The 14,561-nt window shown below is 33.6% G+C and overlaps 1 long non-coding RNA gene across 2 annotated transcripts in view; it reads right to left on the bottom strand.

Annotated features, from left to right (window-relative positions):
* LOC103885553 overlaps positions 1–14,561 on the bottom strand; it is a 92,384-nt gene that overhangs the window by 22,348 nt on the left and 55,475 nt on the right. The gene's annotated exons all lie outside the window — the stretch shown is intronic.

A 14,561-nucleotide genomic window follows, 5' to 3' on the forward strand; every position in this document is an offset into this window, starting at 1 on the left:
ACTTTACAAGTTTCTTCTGTGAGAAAGAGAAAGGATAATATATTCAGAAAGAGCCGTATAGAGGGCTTCAAAGTACCAGTAGTGAGCACACACAGGAATTTATTTCACTTTTATCCTTTGAACTGAACAATAGCACAATATGTAATTTTTGATATATGTAATTTCCATAATATTTCATATTATTTAATATACAACAATTCTACTCCTGCTGTTCCCAAACAGTGCACTGAAACACACTAGGATGTCACAGAAAATTTACATGGGTGCTGTGGGATATTATACAATTTTTAGGTAGACACAGATATTATACAATTTTGCACAACTGTGAGTGTGCAAACTATCAGCCTGATGAAGAAGATAGTGTCAATATTAAATTGCTACATCCCTTCAATGATGTCATTTCTTTGCAAAGCTTGGTTTTCAGTAGTTATTGTGATACAAGTTGGTAGTATGCAAAGTCTATGTGTAACAGAAAATGAGAGTAGGAACGTCCAATCTGATTACAAAATTTGGGAACTTGTTCAGTGCCCAAGTTCACCTGGTGTTAGTACACAAATATTTAAGTGATTTGGGAGAATCTACATAATAAATGAAATATACATATATATCTTATTCATGTATATGGATATGTGAATATATGACATACCTTGTTTTTTTTCACTTTGCTTTATTGTGCTCTGCAGATGCTGTGTTTTGTACAAATTGGAGGTTTGTGGCAAGCCTATATCAAGTAAGTCTTTCGGGGCCATTTATCCAACAACATGAACTCACATCATATCTCTGTGTCATGTTAGGGTAATTCTCAGAATATTTTAGACTTTTTCTTTATTATTATATCTGTTGTAATGATCTATGATCTTTGATGTTACTATTTTAATTGTTTTGAAACCACCACTAACCACACTCACATGAAACAACAAACTTAATTGATAAGTGTTGTGTGTGTGCTGATTGCTCCACTAATTGGCCTCTCTCTTTTTCTCCTTGGGCCTCCCTATTCCCTGAGACACAAATATACTGAAATTAAGCCAATTTGTAATTCTATAATGGCCTCTAAGTGTTCGAGTGAAAGACAGTTGAACATTTTTCACTTTATATAAGAATTAGTAATGATTACACTTAGTGAAGAAGACATGTCAAAAGCTAAGATAGGCCAAAAGCTGGGCCTCATGCACCAGTTAGGTTGTGAATGAAAAGGAAAAATCTTGAAGAAATGAAAAGTGCTACACCAGTGGAAGCATAAATAATAAGAAAGCGAAACATCTTTGCTGCTGATATGGAGAAAGTTTCAATGGTCTAGATAGATCAAACCAGCCACCACATTCCCTTAAGCCAAAGCCTAATCCAGAGCAAGACCCTAACTCTCTTGAATTCTATGAAGGCTGAGAGGAGGGAGGAAGTTGCAGAAGAAAAATGTAATGCTAGCAGAGGTTTGTTCATGAGGTTTAATGAAAGAAGCCACCCCCATAACATAAAAGTGCAAGGTGAAGCAACAAGTGTTGATGGAAAAGCTGCAACAAGTTATCTAAAGATCTAGGTAAATTAATTGATGTAGGTGGTTACAATACACAATGGAGTTTCAATAGACACAAGAGCCTTCTGTTGGAAGAAGATGCAATGAGGACTTCGGAAGCTAGAGAGACTTTAATTCCTGGCTTCAACCCTTCAAAGGACAGAGTGACTCAATCTTATTAGGGGCTAGTGCACCTGGTAACTTTAAGTTAAAACCAATGCTTATTTACTATTCTGAAAGTCGTACAGCCCTTAAGAATTATGCTGAATCTACTCTGCCTGTGTTGTATAAATGCAGTGACAAAGCTTGCATGAAAGTATATCTATTTACAGCACAGTATGCTGAGTATGTTCAGTCCACTGTTGAGACTTACTGTTCAGAAAAGCAAAAAAGCCCTTTTAAAAATTACTGCTCATTGACAATGCAGCTGGTCACCCAAGAACTCTGATGGAGATGGACAAGGAGATTAATGTTTACATGCCTGCTAATATGCCATCCATTCTACAGTCCATGGATCAAGCAGTGATCTTGACTTTCAAGTTTTATTATTCAAGAAATGCATTTCACAAGGCTACAGCTGCCATAGATAGTAAATTGTCTGATGGATCTGGGAAAAGTAAAATGAAAACCTTCTGGAAAGGATTCACCATTCTAGAGACCATTAAGAACATTTGTGATTCATAGGAGGAAGTCCAAATAGTAATGTTAACAGGAGGTTGTAAGAAGTAGATTTCAACCCTAATGTGTGACTTAGAGGGGTCCAAGACTTCAGTGGAGAAACTCATTACATATGTGGTGAAAACAGCAAGAAAACTAAAAGGAGAAGTGGACCATGAAGATATAACTGAATTGCTGCAATCTCATGATAACACTGGAAGGAACAAGGAGTTGCTTCTTATGGATTAAAATAGAAAGTGATTTCTTGAGATGGAATCTACTCCTGCTGAAGATGCTGTGAACATTGTTGAAATAGCAAAAAAAAAAAAAAAATAGAATTACATAAACTTAGTTGATAAAGCAGCAGCAGGGGTTTGAGAGAATAGACTCCCATTTTAAAGATGTTCAACTGTGGGTAAAATGCTATCAAGCAGTATCACCTGCTAATGATATTTTGTGGTTGTGGAAGTGTCAATTAACGTAGCAAATTTTACTGCTGTCTTATTTAAATAATTTGCCACAGCTAACCCAGACTACAACCACCACCACCCTGATCAGTTTCCAAAAACATTGAGGCATTACCTTCCAGCAACAAAAATATTATGACTCATTGAAGGCTCAGATGATTGTTAACATTGTTTAGCAATAAAATATTTTTAATTAAGGTATGTACATTGTAGTTTTAGACATAATGCTATAACACACTTAATAGACTACAGTATAGCATAAACATAATTTTATATGCACTGGGATACCAAAAAATTATTACTCACTTTATTGGAGTATTCACTTCATTGCAGTGGTCTGGAAGCATACCCCAATATCTCAAAGGTATACGTTTATTTTACTCATGTATATATGTACACACACACACACACATACACACACACACACTTTTTACTTAACAGTGCTCTGAAAAAAATTACTGAGACTCTAAAGATGCCTTCAATCCCTGGTATACTCTACTATAGGTGCCATTTTATATTATGAAAATACAGAGATCTTAATTACTTCTGGGGATAAAAAAAAGAAACAACCCATGTAAGCAAATATACCAAAAAAAAAAAAAAAAAAAAAACCCACCACAGTGGCTCACAGCTGTAATCTCAGCACTTTGGGAGGTCAAGGTGGAAGGATTGCTTGAGCCCAGGAGTTTGAGACCAGTCTGTGCAACATAGTAAGAGCCCATCTCTACAAACAATGAAAAAATTAGGCAGGCATGGTGGTGTGCATCTGTGGTCTCAGCTACCTGGGAGGCTGAGGTGGGCGGATTTCATGAGCCCAGGAGGTTAAAGCTGCAGTGAGCTGTGATTGCCCCAATGCACTCCAGCCTGGGTGACCCTGTCTCAAAACTAAAATAAATTAAAATAAAAATAAGAAAATAACTGAAAAAACATGTTCTGCAGTGAATTAAAATAGAATCCTCTAATGAATGACCAAGTCACTAGTTTAGATAGGATTCTACTATCACATATAATTGAAAATGCTGGTGTATATAAAAAAAAAAAACTTCAAATTTTTATCTGGAATAATTAATTAATAGATGTTATTTTTAGAGTACTTTTAGGCATATTGAAAATTGAGGTCCAGAGTTCCTATATACCTTCTCCCCCTTCCTCAGAGTTTCCCATATAATTAACATCTTGTGTGATTGTATGTAGTATATTTGTAACAATTGTTGAGAGACCAAATATTGATACACTGTTATTATCTAAAGCTGACATTTTACATTAAGATTCACTTTTTGTTTTGTACAGTCTGTGGGTTTTGAAAAATGAATTATGTCAATATCTACCATTAGAATATTATTTTCTCCAAATTTGTGGCTTGTCTTTTCTATCTCTTAACAGTATCTTTCACAAAGTAAATAATAATAATAATTTTAAAGAGGTCAAAAGTATCATTTTTTTCTTTCATGTATGGTGCTTCTAGTTTTGCATCTAAAATTCATCAGCAATCCAAGGTCATCTAGAATTTCTCCTATATTATATTTCAGAAGTTTTTGTGTCTAATATCTCACATTTAGGTCTTAGATTCATTTTGAGTTAATTTTTGAGAAAGGAGTAAAGCCAATGTCTAAATGTTTCTTTTGAAGGGAGTACATTTTTTTTTTTTTTTTTTTGAGCGGAGGCATGTGATGTTTAGTTGTTTATTTAAAAGAAATTTATTAAAAATAACATCTTTTTGCCATTGAATATCCTTCTTCTTTGTCAAAGATCAGTTAACTATTATTTGTATGGATCTATTTTTAGGCTCCCTATTCCATGATGCATGATTTATTTTTCTATTCTTTATCTAATATCACACTAGAATAATTATTGTAAGTTAATAATGATTCTTGAAGTTTGGTAGTGTCGGGCTGACTTTCTTATTCTGCTTCAGTATTGTATCACCTCTTCTGGTACTTTAGCCTTTCTATGAAAATTTCAGAATCAATTGGTCTATATTCATACATTAACTTGCTGTGATTTGGTCAGGACTGCATTGAATTTATGGATGAGGTTGGAAAGATCTGGCATTGAGATTTCCTTTATCAATGAACATAAAATGCCTCTCCATTTATTTAGTTCTTTGATTTTTGTCATTGGTGTTTTGTAGATTTTCTTAAAGAAATATTGAATTTGCTCGGATAAATCAGTTTGAATTTTTTTCCTCAGTCCTTTAATTTTGGACTTTATTGGTATTATTATTACTATTACTATTACAGAGGCAAGTCAAGCTTGGTCACCCAGACTGGAATACAGTGGCATGATTATAGCTCACTGCAATCTGGAAATCTTGGGCTCAAGTGATTCTCTCATCTCAGCCTCCCAGTTAGCTAGGACTACAGGCATGTGCCACCATGCCAGGCTAATTTTTTAAATGTTTTTCTAGAGATGAAGTCTTCCTATGTTTCCAGGCTGGTCTCAAAATCCTGGACTCAGGCAATCCTCTTACCTTGGCCTCCCAAAGCACTGGGTGGAGCTCATTTAATAGTGTGTTTTAATTTCGAGTGCAAATTGCTCATTGCTAGCATATAGGAAAGTAGCTGACATTCTATTCACAATAGCAAAGACTTGGAATCAACCCAAATGTCCATCAGTGACAGATTGGATTAAGAAAATGTGGCACATATACACCATGGAATACTATACAGCCATAAAAAAGGATGAGTTTGTGTCCTTTGTAGGGACATGGATGCAGCTGGAATCCATCATTCTTAGCAAACTATCACAAGAACAGAAAACCAAACACCGCATGTTCTCACTCATAGGTGGGAACTGAACAATGAGATCACTTGGACTCAGGAAGGGGAACATCACACACCGGGGCCTATCATGGGGAGGGGGGAGGGGAGAGGGATTGCATTGGGAGTTATACCTGATGTAAATGACGAGTTGATGGGTGCAGCACACCAACAAGGCACAAGTATACATATGTAACAAACCTGCACGTTATGCACATGTACCCTACAACTTACAGTATAATAATAATAAATAAATTAAAAAAAAAAAAAGAAAGAAAGTAGCTGACATTTTGTTTGTTTGCTGTTTTCTTTAATAATTTAAACTTTTATTTTAGATTCAGGATACACATGTGCAGATTTGTTACATGGGTATATTTGCATGATGCTGAGGTTTGGGGTATGATTGATTGGATCACAAGGTACTAAGCATAGCACCCAATAGTTTGTTTTTAACCCTTGAATCACCCTTTCCCTACCTCTCCTGTCTAGTAATCTCCAGTGTCTATTGTTGTCGTCTTTATGTCCATGAGTGCCCAATGTTTAGCTCCCACTTATAAGTAAGACTATGTGGTATGTGGTTTTTTGTTCCTACATTAATTTGCTTAGAATAATAGTCTCCAGCTGCAACCAACCACGCTGCTGCAAAAGACATGATTTCATCCTTTTTTAGGGTGGTGTAGTATTCCGTGCCATATATGAAATACATTTTCTTTATTTAATATATCAATAGGCACCTACGTTGATTCCATGTCTTTGCTATCATGAATAATGTTGTGATAAACATGCAAGTTGATATGTCTTTTCTGTATAGAGCAATGTATATTCTTTTGTATATATACTCAGTAATGGGATTGCAGGTCAAATTGTTGTTCTGTTTTAAGTTCTTTGAGAAACCTCCAAACTGCTTTCTACTGTGGCTGAACTGATTTATGTTCCCACCAACAGTGCATAAATGTTCCTTTTTCTCTGCCGCCTCATGAGCATCTTTTAGGAAAAAAACTATTTAATAATAGCCATTCTAACTGGTTTGAGATGGTATCTCATTGTCGTTTTGATTTGCATTTCTCTGATGATCAGTCATGTGGAGATTTTTTTCATGTTTTTTGGCCACTTGTATATCTTCTTTTGAGAAATATCTGTTCATGTCTTTTGCTCTTTTTTTTGAAACTTTAGAATTCCTTTATTGAAAGATACTTGCTGATCAATATTTGCAAATCATATATCTGATAAGAAAACTGTATCTGGAATATATAAGAACACTTATAACTCAATAATAAAAAAAAACCAGAACAATTTAAAAATGTACAAAGAACTTGAATAGACATTTTCCCAAGGAAGATACACAAATGGCTAACAAGAATATGAAATGATGCCCAACATCATTAGTCATCGGGAAAAGAAAATCAAAACCACAGTGAGATACCACCTCATTGCCATCAGGATGTCAGACAATAACAAGTGTTATCAAGGGTGTGGAGCAATTGAAACCCCCATATATTTTTGGTGAGAATATAAAATGGTGCAGCCCCTGTGGAAAGCAGACTGGCAGTTCCTTAAATAGTTAAACACCTAGTTACAAGATAACCCAGTAATTCTACTTCTGGGAATATACCCAAAGGAATTCAAAGGAGGGACTCAAACAAATATTTGTACACCGCTGTTCAGAGCAGCATTACATACAAGAACCAAAAGTTGGAAACAACCCAAATGTCCATCAACTGATAAATGGATAAAATAATATGGCACATTCACACAATGGAATATTATCCGGCCACAAAAAGGAATAAAGTACTGATTCATGTTACTTCAAAGAAAAAAAAAGAGTTTTAGTTTCAGGGGTACTGTGCAGGTTTGTTATATAGGTAAATTTCATGACACATGGGTTTAGTGTACAGATTATTTCATTGCCAGGTAATAAGCATGGTACCTCATAGGTAGTTTTTCAGTCTTCACCCTCCTTGCACACTCTGCCTTCTTCAAGTAGGCCCTGGTGTCTATTGTTCTCTTTTTTGCATCCATGTGTACTCAGTGTTTTGCTCTCACTTATAAGTGAGAACATAAGGTATTCGGTTTTCTGCTCCTGCATTAGTTCACTTAGTCTAATGGCCTCCAGCTCCATCCACGTTGCTGCAAAGCACACGACCTCATTCGTTTTTTATAGCGGCATAGTATTCCATGGTGTATACGTACCAAATTTTCTTTATCCAATCCACTGTTGATGGGCATTTATGTTGACTCCATGTCTTTGCCATTGTGAATAGTGCTGCGATTAACATAACTTATGTATGTGTCTTTCTGGTATTTTTTGCCCTTTATTAAAATGAAGTTATTTGTTTTTTGCTTGTTCAATTGTTATGTATCTTATAGATTCTGGATATTAGTCCTTTGTCAGATGCATAGTTTGCAAATATTTTCTCCCATTCCATAGGATATTCTGTTGACTCTGTTGACAGTTTCTTTTGCTGTGTAAGCTCTTTTGATTATTATGTCCCACTTGTCTTTTTATGTTTTCTTCTGAGGACTTAGTCATAAAATATTTCCCAAAGACGATCTCCAGAATGGTGTTTCCTAGGTTTTCTTCTAGGATTCTTATAGCATGAAGTCTTACATTTATATCTTTAATTCCATCTTGAGTTAATGTTTATTCATAGTGAATGGTAGTGGTCTAGTTTCATTCTTCTGCATATCGCTAGTCAGCCATTCCAGCACAATTTGTTGACTAGGGAGTCTTTTCCTCATTGTTTATATTTGTGGATGTTGTAAAAGATCAAGTGGCTATAAGTATGTGACTTTATTTCTAGGTTCTCTATTCTCTTCCATTGATTAATGCTATGTTTCCCTACTAGTACCATGCTGTTTTCATTACTATAGTATTATAATATAGTTTGAAGTCAGATCATGTGATGCCTCTAGCTTGTTCTTTTTCCTTAGAATTGCTTGGGCTATTCTGGCTCTTTTGTTGGTTCCATATGAGTTTTAGAATGGTTTCTTTCAGTTCTGAGAAAAATGACATTGGCAGATGATAAGAATAGCCTTGAATATGTAAATTGCTCTGGGCAGTATGGCCATTTTAATGATAATGATTCTTCCAATTTATAAGCATGGAATGTTTATTCACTCATTTGTGTAATCTCTGATATCTTTGAGTAGGGTTTTGTAGTTCTCCTTGTAAGGCTCTTTCACCTCCTTTGTTAGATGCATTCCTAAGTGTTTTATTTTTTTGTAGCTACTCTACATAGGATTGCGTTCTTGATTTGGCTCTCAGCTTTAATGTTATCATTGTATAGAAATAGTACTTATTTTTGTATGTTGACTTTTGTGTTCTGAAACTTTACTGAAGTCATTTATCAGTTCCAGGAACCTTTGGCAGAATCTTTAGGGTTTTCTAGGTGTAGAGTCATATTGTCAGTGAAGAAAGTTAGACTTATTTTTCTATTTGGATACATTTTATTTCTTTCTTTTGCCTGATTGCTCTGGATAGGACTTCCAATTTTCATATATTAATCTTTATTCTTCAACCATGCTATAGTCACTTACTAAATCCAAGAGTTTTCTTCTGTTAATTCTTTGGGATATTCTACATAGACAATCATCATGTCATTTGTGAACAAAGACAGTTTTATTTCTACTTTCCCAATCTATCTTTCTTTCCCTTTTAAACATTTTATTTTACTTTTTTTTGTTGATGTTGTCTTAGTGTTGGCTACAATTTCCAGTATGATGTGAATAGGGGTGGTCAGAGGTCACTTCCTTGTCCTGTTCCTGATCTTAAGGGAAAATATTCAGTTTCTCACCTTTAGGTATGATGCCAGCGGCAGGTTTTATGTAGGTGTTCTTTATGAAGTTGAGTAACTTTCTCTCTATTCCTAGATTGGTGACAATTTTTATTGTGAATAGGTGCTGTATTTTGTCGAGTGTTTTTTCTGCATCTATTGATATGATAATATAATTTTTCTTCTTTAAGGCATTGATGTTATGGATTATATTACTTGATTTTTGAATGTTGAACCAGCCTTGCATACATGAAATAAATCCCACTTAGTTGTGGAGTATAATTCTTTTTATACACTTTTTTTGATTGATTAATGTTTTATTGAGAATTGTTGCATCTATGCTCATGAGGGATATTGGTCTGCAGTTTTGTTTCTTGAATGTTTTTACCTGGTTTTGCTATTGTATTATGGTAAGTTGGCTTCATCAGGTGAGTTAGGAAGAGTTAGTTATAAGTTTCCTCTGCTTCTATTTTTTTGACATGATTGCAGAAATATGACTTGTGTCTTGTTTGTGGAATTCATCAATAAAAACAACATGGCCTAGTAGTTTCTATTCTGAAATGATAAGAGTTAATGATTCATTTTTTAATAATATAGTTATTTATTATTTAGACTATTTAGATGGTCTTTTTCTCCTTGTATGCATTTAATCAATTTTATCAATCTTTTCAAAAAAAGGTTTTCAAAGAAGGAAAAATCTCTTTTGCTTTTCTGTTATCAATTTCATTGATTTCTACTACTTTAAAAAGTGTATCTTCCCACTTGATCCATGTTTATGTCATTCTTTCTTTCTCTGTGGTAGAAGCTTAAGCATTGATTTTAGGTTTTTTAAAATTTTCTATAATACGCATTCAATGCCACAAATGTTTCCCTAAGTACTGTTCTCATTGTATCCATACATTTTCAAATATTGCTTTTTAAAATTTTCATTCAGTACAATTTTTTAAAATGTCTCTTATGACTTTGTTGTGATGCATTTGATATTAGAATTTGTGGTTTAATCTCTACATATTTTGGAAATTCCTAACTATCTTTTTGTTATTGATTTCTAGATTAATTTAATTGCACTTCCAGAACATACTTTGTATGATTTTTATTCTTTTAAATTTGTAGGTAAGTTTTATGCCAAGTATATGATCTGTCTTGGTGAACTTTTGAGCTTGAGCATAATATATGTTTTGTCTGTTGCTGCAAGTATTTTATACACATCAATTAGATATCATTGTTTGATCATACTATTTATTTAAAGTATGTATTTATTCATTTATGACCTGTTGAATCTTTCAATTACTGATAGGTAGTGAAATCTCCAACTATAAAAATGAGTTTATTTACTTCTCTTTGGAATTATAACAGTTTTTCCTTCATGTATTTTGATGCCTCATCTTAGATGAATGCAAATTAATGATTAGTATGTCAACTTGGAAAATCAATCCTCCTCTCTATCCTGATAATTATCTTTGTAGTATTTTGTAAATCTTTGTAATTCTTTCTAATTCTCTCTGTAAATTTCAGATACAGAGGCCACTCAATGTATCTGAAATTAATAAGCTAATCCAGCTTTCTCTACTTTTGTGTTAATATGATATACCCTTCACCATAAATGTTCTTTTAATTTGTATCTTTATATTAAAAATAGATTTCTTACAGAAAACATAAAGTTGGGTCCTCTTTTTTTTAATCCATTCTGTCAGTCTGTCTTATAATTAATGTATTTAGAACATTCACTTGTAATGTGATTATTGATATATACATAATTGAATAATATCTACTATATTTGTAACTCTTCAATTGATTGCACTTGATATTTGCTTACTTTCTAAATCTTGTCCTCCTTTCTGCCTTCTTTGGATTTAATTGAGCTTTATATATCATTTATATCATTTTATTTTTGTCTATCATTTATATCGTTTCTATTTTGTGTTTATTTTTATTTTAAATTAATATCATATATATGTGTGTATATGTGTGTGTGTGTGTGTGTGTGTGTGTGTGTGTGTATAATCTCACTATGTTTCTGGGCTTGTCTTGAACTCTCAGCCTCAAGTGATTCTTGCACCTTAGCTTCTCAAGTAGCTGGGACTACAGGCCACCATACCCAGCTAATTTTTTATTACAAAAAAATTATTTATAGATAGGGTCTTACTATATTGTCCAGCCTACTTGTCTCTTAACAGGTAATTGTGTTTCCTTTTTATTTTCCTTTATTGACTCTCCTAGGTTTGAAGTATGCATTTAAGACTATTTTAAGCTCACTTTCAAATAGCATTATATCACTTAACAGATAATACAAGTAACATACACTATCCTCAATTCTACCCTTTTCCTTATAACATTACTACCGTTTATTTTATGTACTCATAAGCTGTAATTACCCCACATATACTGCTATTACTATTTTGAACAGTTATGTATTCAATTTGTTGAGTAAGAGAAAGTAAGTGTTCTATTTTACTTTTTTTATGCCTTATCTAATGACTTTTGTTTTTATGTAAATCCGAGTTTATGACACATTATTTTCCTTCTCTCTGAAGAATTTCTCTTACCTTTTTTTTGCAAAGCAGGTCTATTGGTAACAAATTCTCAGTTTTTATTTGTCTGAGAAAATTCTTACTTTTCTTTCACTTCTAAAGAATGATTGTTGGATATGGAATTGTAGGCTGGTTGTTTGTTTCCTTTTACACTACAAGTATTTCATTCCACCCTTTTCCTTGCTTGAATGTTTTATGAAAAATTCTGATGTAATTCTTCTTCTTATGTTCTATAGGTAAAATTTGTTATTTCCTTTAAAATCTTTCAAAATTTTCTCTTTAATTCTCTGCATTTTGAGTATGATGTACTCAAGTGTGGATTTTTTGGTATTTATCCTGCTTGGTGTTTTCTGAGTTTGCTGTATCTGTGGCATAGAGTCTATCATAAATTTAGAGAAATTTTCATTCATATTGCTTTATTACTTCTTTCTGTTTTTCTCCTTTTTTGGTAGTCCCATTATGCATGTGATATCTTTTGTAAGTGTTCCATAGTTCCTGGATATTATGTTGTTGTTATTTTTTACTCTTGTTATTTTCCTTTTTATATTTCAGTTTGCAATGTTTCTATTGACATATCTGCAAGCTTACTGATTCTTTCCTTGTCCATGTACAATGTACTGGTAATCTGATCAAAAACATTCTTCATTTTTGGTACATTATTTCTATGTTTTCAATTTGCTTTGATTCTTTATTAGTGTTTTTATTCCACTTATTAGATTGTCCATATTGTCTACTTTTTCCATGACAGACCTAAGCATATTAATCCTAGTTATTTTATTTATTTACTTTTTTGAGACAGAGTCTCGCTCTGTCTGCCAGGCTGGAGTGCAGTGGCATGATCTTGGCTCACTGCTACCTCCTTCTCCTGAGTTCAAGCAATTCTCGTGCCTCAGCCTCCTGAGTAGCTGGGATTACAGGCACACATCACCACTCCCGGCCAGTTTTTTTTGTATTTTTAGTATAGAAGAGGTTTCACCATGTTGGCCAAGCTGGTCGCAAACTCCTGACCTCAAATGATCTGCCCACCTTGGCCTCCTAAAGTGCTGAGATTACAGGCTTCAGGCCCCATGGCCAGTCAATCATAGCTATTTTAAATTTCTATCTGATTACTCCAATATTTTTGCCATATGCAGGTCTAATTTTATATTTACTTTGTTTATTCAGATAGTGGTTTCTTTCTTGCCTTTTAGCATGTCTTTTTTGAATGCTGGACATGACATTTTGGGTAAGAGGAAATTGAAGTCCATAGGTCTTTACTGTGAGATTTTAAAATTTATGCATTTGAATGGAATTTAGGCCTAGTTCAATGTGTGCATCAGCTGTAGGTGTCAAGGGCTTCCATTTCTTCTAGTGTCCTTGTTTTGTCTCTGCTATTGACTTTGGGCTTCCCTAGAAACTCCTTCTTAAATGGAACGTGTGTCTGGAAGCTCTCTAAGTTGTAATTTCCTGTTACTCAGTATATGAAGCGATGTTGATGTGGTGATAAGATACCAGGAAAGGAAAACATTCTATAATCTACACCATTTATTTATTACTGGTGAGACACAGTTCTTGTGCTGTGACTTTCATAATAGTTTCTTAGTTTTTTTTTTCCTCTCCTTGTGTAAAACAGTAGAGATAAAAGTTTACTAATGGATCTTTTCCAGGTTAAATATGGCCTTCTAAATGTAGTTATTTGAGAGTTGGCCTTTATTTAAAATAAATAAAAAAATAAAAAGAACGATGCTCTGGATGTATTTCAAAATGATGACTTTCCTTCTTTGCATATGTTACAATGGTTACCTTTTCCCATCTTCTTACAAAAGATGTGATCAGATTTTTCTCAGATACTCACAGTGAGAACCTGATGGGGGTCCTGATAGTAAAACTCGTGAACGTGTGAGAACGACCTAGGGCTGTATCCTCCATAGTGTTAAACTCTCAAGTTAGTTCATAGTGAGCCTCCAGCAACTCATCAGTTAGGGTATAGATATTCATGGTTGTATTGTTTCTGTCATTGGGCTTCTGCTCCTGGCAAGCTGTGATTCTCTATTTCTGCTTCTTTTTCAATTTTTCAGGTCATCAGTTTGCACTGACACTCCAATTCTCTGATGAATCTAAGAATAGTTGTTCCTTTTCAGTGTGTTTAGATTTTTTTCTTGTGGTAACATGGGAGTGATGACTTCCAAGCCCTGCAAAAATCAAGAATCTAGAAATTTTGACAGACAATAATTACTCTTTTAAAGGGAAATCTAAATAAAGCAAGTGGTTTTGATGGCTTAAATTAAATGCCATAATTTCCATCATAATAAAGAGTTTCTTTTAATAAAAGGGGAAATATTCTGACTTAGCTAACAGCCTTATTGACTTTCATCATCATTTCTCAAGCTCCAATTAAGGGTATAAAGTTCAATTACATAAATATGAAAAATAACAGTTAAAGAATATTAATGAATTGGTTTCTATGTGCCTGCTTTTGTAATAAGAACTTTGCATTCAGCACCTTACTAAGACCACACAACAGTTCCAAAAGATGTTAACAGCATCCTTAATTTTCAGGTAAGAAGAAAAGCCATACAGAGTTTACATTATTTAATTAAGGTCTCACAAGTCAGAGATAATACAGATAGAGTTTGAATTAGATGAATCTTACTTCAACGCTAGCTGTCTGATAATGCCTTTTAAGTTTTATTTCCTCAATGTAAGAGAAATCTATTGTTTAACTATTGATTTTATATATATATATATATATAGAGAGAGAGAGAGAGTAAACTATTGATTTTATATATAAACTCTCTCTCTATAAAATTATATATACAACTATAAATGAAACACACATATATATATAAACTTATAAATGAAACTAAAAAATATCCTGGGTG

Source organism: Papio anubis, chromosome 5 (genome assembly GCF_008728515.1).
Source record: "Papio anubis isolate 15944 chromosome 5, Panubis1.0, whole genome shotgun sequence".
NCBI lineage: Eukaryota > Metazoa > Chordata > Mammalia > Primates > Cercopithecidae > Papio > Papio anubis.